Source organism: Lathamus discolor, chromosome 3 (assembly GCF_037157495.1).
Source record: "Lathamus discolor isolate bLatDis1 chromosome 3, bLatDis1.hap1, whole genome shotgun sequence".
In the NCBI taxonomy this organism is placed as follows: Eukaryota; Metazoa; Chordata; class Aves; order Psittaciformes; family Psittacidae; genus Lathamus; species Lathamus discolor.
This window is the reverse complement of record NC_088886.1, coordinates 137,219,500-137,231,623: the sequence shown is the minus strand read 5'-3', so window position 1 is coordinate 137,231,623 and position 12,124 is coordinate 137,219,500.

The window sequence follows — 12,124 nt, the reverse complement described above, 5'->3', positions numbered from 1 at the left end:
CACAGCAGCTCCACAAGCACCATGCGCTTGGGGCTCCCAGGGCAACAGACCCTCAGGGAGCTATGGTTTGCAGGGAAACTGGGATATTCTGCTTTGGTAGGAAGTAAAAGCCAGGCAGTGGGGAGCACTCGAGTGCCAACGCAAGCATCACTTATTCTGTTGCAAATAATTCAGCCCCCTTTTTTGTAGCTGGCTGCTCTGTGACAGCCACAGTTGCAGGTCTGTGGTCACTTGGTGAGGAGCTCACCCCTTCTGCATCCCTTGGCAAAGCCTTGGGGTGCCTCCAGAGATGGGGCGGGTGCTGGGCCCACTGGTTGCCACTGCCTGGTCCCTGTCTCTCCATCCTCAGCAGCTGGCTTGGGGCCCTCCTGCATCTCCAGCCGTTTAAAGGGCAGTCCAAGGGGGGTCACTGCTCTGCAGCATCAGCCGCTTCCCATTGCCTCCCTCCCGACTCGGCTGCTCTCGGCAGCAGAACAGAGCGGTAAATATGTGCAGCATTACATATGTATAATGGAGTGTAAATAACCCCAAAAAGTGCATTGTAAATAGACTCCAAGTTTATCCTTTATTAATGAGGCACTGAGTGCCCTGCTGTTTTAGAGCAGCGAGACTTTGATAATATCAAAACCTAAATTACACTTGTGTCTCTCATTCCCAGCAAACGACAGCATCATTTCAGGCCTCTTTGCCACTTGTATTTATTTATTCTGGTATTTATTTATCTCTCCCACCCAGCATGTGGGGTGGCTGAGAAGATGCCCCCTGCCCTCCATGTAGGAGGCAATGGCCCCCTTGGGAGCAGCCCCTCATCTTGGCCTTCTGGCATGGCCAAGGAGCCAGGGTGTTGGGTTATGGCCAAGGACGGCTCTGTGCTGGCTGGTGAGATGGGGCAGACATGGGAAATACAAGGTAGGACCCATTTCTGCCGGGGCTTCAGACACCACCAGAGCCAGAACTTCCCATCCGTCCAAGGACTGGAGGTCACTGGCCAAATCCGATGGTGCCTGTTGTGTGTGTTTGCTCCTGGGGGCTCTTTTGGAGGTACCATGCCAAGGGACATGTCCATCCTCCCTCCATCAGGAGCTGGAAGGGTGAGAGTCAGTAAACCCCATGCTCATGGGACACTGACTTCTCAACAGTTCTATCTTTAGGACGCTGGGGCAGGATCTCTGTGCAGGGCTCCTGTCCAAGTGCCCTGGGGCTGCTCTTGCAGGATTTGGGCTTCCTTCTGCTTGCCCTGCCAAGGGAGGCATTCCCAGCTACCCATTGCAGGCTTCTCAGCAAGAATACGGTTGGGTGAGCTCCGAGCTGCACCCCCATGTCCAAAGCAGCTCTCTGGATTAGGCCCCCAAAAGCACTGCTCTGCTTGGTGAGGGTAAGGCTGCATTCTTTAGCAGTGTCCAAACAGGCCCGGAATGACTGGGAAAAGTGCAAAGAAGAACCCAAGACATTACTTTGATGCCTAGAAATGCTCCTGATCCTCTTAAGGTTTTCAGAAAGGAAGATGAAGGTGACTCTCCAAATGCATTATGTACCTGCGTATGTGGTACCCAGTGCTAAAGGGTGGGTTTCAGCACTGAGGTATACACACGGAGGGCTGGAGCTCACCCCAGCCAAACTGGAATGGGAAAGAAGGCTTCAGAACGGGCCCAGCAAGGAAATGGCCATGGTGCATCACCCCAGATCCTGCAGGGAAACTCTCCTGCAGGGCGCCTGGCTCAAAGTGAATGGTCATATCCTGACTGGGAAGCTGATGAAAGCTTGCTGGGTACATCCCAGTGCCCCTTTGCCCAGCACTGGTGGCTGGAGAGGCTCCAGCAGGGATGGGCTTCCAGGGGAAGGATCCTGAGAATGATGGGGACCCACTAAGCCTCTCAGGCTGAAGCCTTGCTGCAAGGATGTGGTGCATCTGGCACAGCACATCATGGGCTGCAGCCCCGGCTGACGGACAGCAGAGCCCCTACCAAAGCTCAAGATCAGTGTTCACAGGGGCTCTGGAACTGCAGGATGGGAACCCCCCAGCCCATCTTCCAGTGCCCACGCTGGGGCACTCCACATGTCCCCAGTCACAGCCTTGTGCGCAAACATGTTATCAGTAAAGGCATGGAGAGGGAAAAACGGTGGGGGACCTGTTCTCTTTGGATACAGGGCTTGTCCTGCATCAACCCCTCTGCCCTCCCCAGTGCTCCAGAGCAGAGTTAGAGGTCCTGGGTGCACTTAGGGGTTGGCAAAGCTTCAGAAGATGGGCTGGAGCTGCTCCCAGGCACCCTGGGGCTGGCTGGGGAGGTGAGCATAGAAGGGAAGAGGAAAAGGCATCAAAGGAGTAGGACATGGCAAAAGATGGAGCAAGGAGTTGGAACCAGCCCCACTCCACCACCAGCCTGGCCAGCTCTGGACTCATGGGCACTGCTTATAGTAATAGCTGCCAGGACACAAGTGACCCCGAGTGCAAAGGTTGCACCCCCAAAATCAGGAGACATCCCCTGCCCCAGATGGTGAAACAACCTCTCCATTTTGGGCATAGTGTGGGAGGTGCTTGGCACAGTCCCAGGGAATCTTCTGCAAGGGAAGGGTGATTCCAGACAGGAATGGGTGCTCTTGGTGCCTTCTTTTGTTTTTCCCTTGCACAGAGGTGGCAGAATGGGACAAGGAAGGGGAAGGGGACAAGGGCATGGTGGTGGCAGTGTGCCTGTTCCAGGCACCACAGCCCCATGCACACTCTTGCACTATGGTAAACCTGACTTGTTCCTGGCTTAAAGTCATCCCGCAGTGGGGTCTGCTGGGGCTGAGACCACAGAGCTCATCTCCTTACCGTGCAGAGCCAGCTCCAGCCGAGCTTGTGATTCACACAGACTCTGCTCCAGAGATTTTTTGCAGGGAAAAACCTAAAAGAGGTGATTTTTTTACTGTGCTCTGAAGAACGGGCACTCAGCTGAAACGCAGCACTTCAGAGGGGTGGAGAATGGGGATTTGTTTCTTATAGAAAACTAAAGCGTTCTCTTAGCATCACCCAGATCCCCTCAGCCACTTATAATAAATGAAGAATACGATGAACAATTTAAGGGCATATTTGTGGGAAGCGGTTTACCTTATTGTAAACCCAATAATTCCTGTATTAACACCTGCAGGTCCAAGGCCGGTGCTCTGCGGGGTGCGGGGGCCGGTCCGGGTGCGGATGCCCGGTGTTGGGGTGGCCAAGGTGAGGGTGCCCATCGGTGGGTGCACACCAGCAGATGGCACTCCCAGAATTTATTGCTACAGCAAGCTGCCTCTCGGAGAGCAGTCATGTAGGAGATGTCCTATTATATGGGCAGTTGACTTTAATAGTCATTGTGTGCTTAAAGCACAGCAAAACAACAGTGGGAAAAAAAAAGAAATCCCCACTCCACTTGGATGGCCCTTTTCCCCCCAGCCCTGCTAGTCTATTTGTACAGTAAATTAAAAATATGAATCACTTCTCTCTACTGCCTCCCCAAACACTCATCCTGTCAGGCTCTGTGTTGTCTTCATTTGTATTACCTTAATTTAATGTTAATTATGTTCTTCATTTACAAAGAACAAGCATTTACACTCCCTGTCTGGGGATTTTCCACGCTCGCAGTCTCCACAGACGGGGAGGAGAAGGGGAGCAGCGGAGGCAGCGGTGCTGGGGAGGAGGCTGTTAGCAGGGCCGTGGGGACGGGGGGAGCAGGGGTGCCACCCCCTGAAAGGACCGGTAACGATGAGCACTACTGCTGTTCGATTTATGGAACCCTATCACCGCCCGTGCTTAAATCTCCCCTAATAAATCCTCTTTAAAAGGTCCTCGGCCAATGGAGGGCAGTGATTGATGGGGTGGAGGGACAGGTTAGTGGCAGGGTTTGCTGCTAGGGGTGGCTGGCGACCTGGCCGGGGATGCCTTAGGGATGGAAGCTCAGACACCTCTGTTGCCTGCAGACCTCTCAGATGCTGTTGGTGATGGGATGACAGCATGGATGAGGACTGCAATGCCCTGCTCTGTTCGTCAGTTTCACCTGGAGATAATTTCACCTCCATCAGCACCTGGAGATAATTACCCCCTTCCCAGCTCTTGCCATCCCAGAAACTCCCAGCCTGGGTGACAGCTCCAGGCTGGGGAGCCAAATTTTTTGGGTGCAGCCACAGAAACGACTTGGGGGATGTGGGTGTCTGTGCGTGCCTGAGCATGTATCCATGTGCACATGCATTAAGGTGCATGGGTCTCTAAAACTCCATTCACCTCCTGCAAGCCTGACTCTCCTGCGCACGGACCCAGTGTCTGGAACAAGGAAGGACATAAAAAGAGGAAGAAAAACATGAAGAGCGATGAAAGAAAGTGCTGGGACCCTTCCTGGGACATGAGACACTTGGCCTCCTTTGCAGCCTGCCCCTGCCATCCTCCGGCATGGTAGACGTTGGGGTGAAGGCTCTGAGCCGCACAGCCCCCTTCTGCAACAAGCAGGGTTTGAATGCTGCCCACGGCTGCGGGCTCCCTGCCAGTGCCAGATCTTCTGGCACCGTGTCCAGCCACAGGTCAGGAACATCAAGGACTTCTAAGGGGCCTGCAGATTGGATGTGGGCAGAGGAAGAAGCATTTCCGGACTTCCCTGGGCTGCACGAGCTCCTGGAGTCACATTTTGCTGTGCAAACAGGGGTTGTACCAGCACACTGTGGGATCTGGAGGGCAGCGGGTAGAGCTGGGCTGAGACATCCACCCGAAACCATCCCAAACACCCCAAGAGCTAATTAAAAGGGAAAAGAAAGGAAAAAGCCCCCAAACCTTCTTGTTCCGTTTGATCACAGGAACCCCAGAAAAGCACAGAAAACAGACTCCCCCACCGTGAAAACTGAGGGTGTCCGTGCTCCTCCCCGTCATTATCACCCATTTCAGTGGCAACAGCCAAATATTATGGGGTGTGGACCTGACCCCCTTGCTGCTGAGCCAGCCTCAGGGCCTGGGGCAAGTCTCCTCAGGGGCTGCTTACAGGGGTGTCACAGGTTTGGACCTCCAGACTTCTGTCCACATGCCCAGCTTGCCCTGTTTGTGGGGTGCTCAGCCCCCGCTGCCCTGACCCCAGTGCACACCAATCCTGTCCTTTCCCAGCTATGGGGCAACCCCACTGCAACATCACCTCCACCCCCCCCCACCCCCCCCCCCCCATCCTGTTTCCATGTAGGGCTGAGGCCGCTCACTTCAGGACACGAGTGGCTCAAATACACCCCATGAGACAAACACCTCCCCAGGGGCGGGGGGGGACCATCTCCACCATCATCCACCAGCCGTGCCTGCTCCCTCCCGCACGCTCTCCCTTATTAACAATGACCTTTCCACCGTGCTCGCCGCTGATTCCCCAGCCCCAAATATCCTTTAAATGGGTTTCAGGAGCTGATGCGCTCTCTGTTAAAAGGCCACTGCATTGCACCCGTGTCCTCCTGTGCTGCAGCCCCATCCCCATCCCCATCCCCATCCCCATCCCCATCCCCATCCCCATCCCCATCCCCATCCCCATCCCCATCCCCACGCAGCGCCACTCACACACGCTCGCACTAACATTTTAATTAATGACAACGGCTTTTTCCCCCCTCTTTTTTTCCTCTTCCCTCCCCTCATAAGCACTTTAATGTGTGTTCGCAGCCCGGCTGATCCCCACAGCCATGGAAATATTAGGTTGACGGATGTGGTCTGTCGCCAGTGCTCCCTCAACGGGTCTGCCTGTCAGCTCGCCGATGATGACATTAACACGGGAAGAAAGTGATGACAAATGCCCGTTATCAGGGAACGAGGCCTGTGACAAATCGCACGGCGCCTCGCGAGCAGCCCCATTACGCTGTAATAAAAAAAGATGGATGGCTCAGCGCACCGGGGCCCCGCGCTAATGCGATTTTGCCTGGTCTCTCCGGGTTCTAATTAAGGCAGAAAACGGAGAATGAACAGGAGTCCCCGGTGCCCGACCCCTCCTTGAGCACCCAGTGGTGATGGGTGCTCGCCCTCAGGGATGATGTCCCCCAGCCCCTTGGGAAAGGGGTTTTGGTGGGGATGCGGGCAGACAAGAGGTGCAGATGTTGGAGGGCGGCTCATGGTAGAGGTGGGGGACCCCCCCCCCCCAGCCTGTCCCTGCCCGTCCCGCCTCTGCTGGGTGGGCTCAAGGCTCCTCCATCCAGGGTGAAGGGAGGAGGGGGGCACACGGCCACCACCAAGTGCGTCACTCGCAGGCAAACGTCGCCTCCACCATCTGCTGCAGCGTGTGAAGTGGTGGGGGGAGCGCTGCGTGATGGAGAGGGGCCGGGACAGCATCAGCCTGGCAGGAGGCTCAGTGCTGCGGCGTGGGGACACCAGCACTGGCCGCTGGGTCCCGTGAAGACAGGGAGTTGGTGGCCATTGTGAGGGGAAGGGGTGGGTGAACGGGGCATCAGGGATCCCGGGGTGCTTGTGGGAAGCACTGATTGGCTTTATGACAGGAGTGGGAGAAGGCAGCTGCAGGGTTGGGGGGGGGGGGGGGTGTCAGACCACTCCCCACCTGGGAAATGGGCATCTCCTTGTAACCAAGGGCACAGCCATCGGAGTGTTCAGTGGGTATCAACATCATTGTCTCCCAATGGACCCCGACACACAAGTCCCCTCCGCCACCCATCCATCTGCCTGTGCATCCATGTCCTTTCCCCAGAGACCTAAAGAGCATCCACAGATGTGGTCAGACTTGAGGGGTGTCTCAGTGGGCTTTAGATACCCCCCACATCCTTTAGTCCAGGCGCTGTGAGAAGAGCATTGTGCTGCCATGGTGTCTGTCTATGTGGCTGGATCTGGCCCTGCAGACACCTTGCAGACATGCTGAGAGGCCACACTGGTGGGGTTTGGCCATCTTCTCTGCATCTGGGCAGCACCCAGCCCTTGCTAGACCTGATGTGGGTGATGCCAAGTGGGCGCAGCCCCCATGTGCACTCTGCACCCCGCAGGACAGCTTGGAGCAGCCATCTCCTGCTGTGGGTTATGGATGGATCCAGTGTGTGTTATTGACCTTACGCCTTACAGGCATTCTGCGGGCTCAGACTCTCAGTTTCTTTTGCTTTGCAGTGTGCATCCGTACAACTCCAGGCAGGACACAGCAAGGCATAGGAACCTGCCAGGGGATGTCACTGTCCTTGGGTGATGGGGAAGGAGTTCTTGGGTGCGTACTGCTCCCTGCCGAAGCACCACACTGTGCTGCTCTGGCAGTGCTTCTGAAGGTACTTTTCAGTGTAGAACTGTGTTTTCTTCAGGAGAGATCCATGAGTGATTCCTGTCGTGTTCTGAGGGATTTAGCAGTCACTTCAGGGAGGTTTTTAAAGCTCACACTTATTTACAGCTCCCCACGCTCCTTCCAACTGCCCAGGCCTTCAAAGGGGGGTTGACAAACTTGAAATATTGCTGGAGCCAAACTGATCCCGAATGGCAGCTGCATTCAGTAGGAGCATCCCAGCTCTGTAGTAAAAGCCGCTAATCTAGATCCGGACTCACCTATCTGAATGCATCAGCTTTTACACCCTAGATCTATTTTTAGCCCTGTTCAGAGTGAGAGCTGAGCAACATCCTCCAAGAGCTTCTTCCGAAGGAAGCTCGGCCTCTGGTGCTGTCCAGCAGCACAGATTCAACCTCCTCTCCTGCAGCCAAAGTAAGGGCAGAGGCCATGGAATTTATTTCAAGCAAATCACTTTTGCCGAGAGCCAGCTGGGAATGCACTGAGCTCCTGCTGCTGCAGCGGGTTCACACCGGAGGCCATGCTTCCCTAGCTGGGATCAGCTTTGGATGCTGCACGTGGACCTGACGCTCCAGGCTGGTGCAAGCCACTTGAGTCTGCTTGAATCTGGCTTAGACCTAAGAAGGACCCTACCACAAATCAAAATCACCCCCATAGTGTCACGAAATGACCTGCAATGGGATCATGTGAGGGACTTGGTAAACTTGGGGAGGGCTGCGTGCAAGGGTGCAAGCTTTCACCGCAGCCTTGTAAAGTGAATGCTCCTTGGTTGAGAAATGGGGAGCAGAAATGTGCGTTATCAGCTGGAAAGAGCAATGTGTTAGTCAGGACCCCTCAGTCTGCAAACTGGGAGCCTGATGGGACTGCACCAGACCCATTCATTTGTGGGGTGGCCCCGCAGGGCCAGGAGAGGCTTGCAGCCAGGACAGCCCAGCCCTTCTCTATACAGCCCAGCAGAAAAGAGCCCTTCCCACCAGCGGCAGATGGATATTGCTTATCTCTGGGAAAGTCCTCATGTCTTACACGACATGGTTTGCTAGCTTCTCATCCTTCCCCAGCAGAGAGCAAAGGCAAGGGTGTCAGCAAGGCTGCAGCACGCATGCAGCATCGACCTGAAATTTGGGTAAGACCAGAGGCATTTAGCTGCAATCAGCAGCAGCACAAACATATGCCAAAAGCCTGGCACTAGCCCTGTCTAGAGGTGATCTGAATGAAGAGCTAAGTTTGTGCGGACATCTTGTGGGGATGCAGTTTTCACCCCAGGGACTGCCTCAGCCTCAGGACCCTGCTCTGTCCCTGGGATCACACGTGCTACCCTGTGGGTGAGTCCCCAGCCTAAACAGCACATGCTGTGTGGAAAACGCACTGGAGAGAGGAGGACTTCTGGCAAAATAAAGCCAGCTCAGGAGGATCAGGAAACTGGGCAAGCAGGGAGCTCCTGCAGTGCAGCCCAGGCGTGGGAGCCCTCCAAAGAACGGGCCTGTGCTTGGGTTTGTTTCCCCTTTTGCCTGGGCAAAGCTGGGCTCCTGCTGGGGTAGGAAAACCCCAGCCTGGGGCACCCCAATGACATTAGCCATGGCACTGCCACCCCTGGGGGACACACAGGTCCAAGCACAGGACAGCGAGAATATCGCTCCTGCAGAGCTTCAGGAGCCAGAAACCTTGTTCGTAGAATCACGGAACCGGGTGGGTTGGAAAAGACCTGTCAGATCATCAAGTCCAGCCTTTACCCCAGGACTGCCAAGGCCACACTAAACCATGTCACTGAAGGCTTCATCTACAAGGCTTTTGCACACTTCCAGGGACTGTGATTCCACCACCGCCCTGGGCAGCCTGTGCCAGTGCCCCTTTGGTGAATAAATTTTTCCTATTATCCAGCCTAAACCCCTCCTGGCACAGCTTGAGGCCATTAACCTCTCATCCTATCACTTGTTACTTGGGAAAAGAGACCAGCCATCTCCTCTCTCCATCCTCCTTCCAGGTAGCTGTAGAGAGCTGCTCTTGTGCTCTTGTCATTTTGAAGCATCACCGTGTAGTGAGGATCTCCCAGTGTCCAGACAGGCTCCTTCAACCCACTCATACCACCTATGCTTTCATCATCCCAGCATAGGGAGCAGCTGCTTGGTGGGTACATGAATATCAAGGTTTCCAGCTGTGCTGCGGTTCCATCTCCGCAGTTGCTCAGGCAGGGATTGGGGTGGCAGCTGGTATAGCTGTCCCCAGAGCTCAGCTCCCTTAGTCTGGCTGTGTTGCTGGGCTGGTTACCCGGTCCAGCTGAGAAAACAAACAGGGCTTACTGCTGAAACTCAAGGAGCCACCCCTCCAGGCTTGATGCTGCTGACCCAGGACCTCCTGTGGTTAAAGAAGAAGGAGAACAGAGTCAGGAAAAGCCTTCAGGAGTGTGGAACAGGGACAGTGTGGAGGGGGACAGGCTGGGAGCTCTGTCTGCTCCAGCCCTGCTGGCCCTGGCTCTGGGTGGCTGTTTCATTGCATCCAGGAGCCTCTGTAGCCCCCCTGCCCTGCATCCTCCCTCCTCCACCCCCCTACCAGCCACTTCACTTTCGCTGTAGCTCTGCTGACCTGCCATTAGTTATAATGCCTGAGCCAAAGTAAGAGGTCAACACAGGCTGGCCTGGATATAAATCAGCTCCCTATGGGCAAGGCGACTGGGGGGATAGCCAGTGACAGGCACCCAGAACTGCAGGACTCCCACTTGGCCCTGGGATGCTGCCCAGGGATGGAGGCTTATACCCTTTTACATCAGCCAGGCCACCTGAGGACCCTGCTGTCCCCCCAGCAAGTCCTCAGGGTGATGGGAAGCACTGTGCCACCCTCCCTGGCTGGTTGGGGGCAGGTGGGGGGAACAAGGAACAAAACGTACTACAGCCAGAGGGAAGTTGCATGGTCCCCCCAGAGGAAGCAGGAGGACTGAGCCCCTGAAAGCCCAGCGAGGGGATGGAGGACCAGCTCGGGAGGTGTCTGCAGCAGCGCTGGGTGATGGGTCAGAGCCAGAGGGCTGGCACCACGGCGCAGAGGGGACTGTCCGCAGGCTGGGGGAAGCTTGATTGGTGGGAGGGGGTCTCCCCATCACGGGGCTGGCCGAGCTGCTCCGCGCAGGGACCCAGAGCAGGCGCTGGATGCCGGCAGCCCGCCCATCGCTGCCCATACCCGGTCCTCCGGCTCCCTCTGCTGCCCGCGAGGGTGGCGGCGGCCCGAGCGCACGGCACCGGGGCTGCCTGCGCAGGCCGGGAGCGGGCTCTCCGCCGTCCAGGGTCCGCAGTGAGGTCTCCAGTGACGGGGCTGCTGCGCCAGCTTCCCCACCACCCCGGACCACTGCCACGGAGAAGGAGTGCGGGCAGGGGATGCTGCGGGGGACACGGGGCACCCGTCCCTGAGCAACCCCCCCGGTGCAGTGGGCAGACCCTGGTGACCCCAAGGAGGGACAGACCATGGCGAGAGCTCAGCCTCAGGACTAGACACTGGAGACTCCACACAGGGAGTGCAGCTCCAGGCTCCAGGCATTTGTAAACTGCTCCTTTCAGCTTAGGTGATCTTTTCTCTCCGGGTAGACTCGTGTGTCCGTGCACACACTCGGTGAGTGCCAGGAGCCGCAGAGCAGCCAGTCTATTTCTTTTTAAAACTTGACATAAGCAGGTAAATTATCACCAAGTAACACATTTACCATGAGAGCGCTGCTGCCGGAGCGGGAGCTCCTGCCTCCCGTTCCCCGCAGTGACGGGAGCCTGAGTTATGGCCCTGTTGGAGAGACAGCGGGTTTGTAAATGTCTCTGTGCTGTTTTCCAGCCTGACCAGAGCCTATTGATCACAGGGAGCAGGAGTAAAGCCAGTGAAGAGAAACAGGAATGGGAAAAACAGAGGCACATGGCCGGAGCCATGCCAGGAGGTGGGCACATGCAGGGATGCTCAGATCTGGCCTTTTCCAGGACCTCCGTGCCCTTTCCCCTCTGGGATATCCCTGATCTGAGGACACAGCCTGCATCTTTTACTCCTTGAACAAGCTGGTTTGCTTGGATCCAGACAGTGATTGCAAAGGGATTTAGGTTAGGACCCACAGTGCTACAGGGGAAGGGCCCTGTGCTAGGGTGGTACAAGCAGGGAGCTTTATGGCACATACATACATTCAGTGTGAAACAAGACTGGTTTGGGGGTGAGGACTGAGCCTTTGTTTGGCCACATCTCAAAGTCCCTTGATGCTACCAGAAACTGGTGGCATGCTCCCTGGATCCTTAGGAACTGGGATGCTGTTTGTACACAGTGAAAACCAGACCCTGACCAAAGGTTCAAGTCCAGGTTGGACAGGGCCTTGCGCAACCTAGACTAGTGCGAGGTGTTCCTGCCCATGGCATGGGGGCTGGAACTGGATGATCTTAAAGTCCTTTCCAACCCAAACCATTCTATAATTCCAGGATTCTAAAGAGCAAACATCCTTAGGAAATGCAAGAAAGGGAGAAACTGAGGCAGAGGGTATCACTGTAGCAAGCAGAGACATAGGGGCCTCACTAGAGGACCCTTTTACAACCTCAAACACTCACCGGAGAACAGGCAGTGTTGAGAGGCTCATCTGAGCAACATACAACCTGCTTTGAGTGAACATCCCCCCAGAGACAGGCAAAGCAAGCGCTGTTTGCCCAGTGTCTGACATGAACCTGAGCAGCCTGGGGACTCGCATCTCCCAGCCTGCAGCAGCTCCAGAGCAGCATCCCAGATGTGAGCACAGAGGTGGCAGCTCAGTAGCATGGGGAGGGGCAGACATCGGGGTCATGCTGCATCTTCTCCAAAAGCTGTTCCCTGGGAGGGGTGGAGCAGAACATGGCTGCTCCAGGCACAGGAGCTGTCCCATAAGAGCTGGCTTTAGGCACATGGTGGCTCCC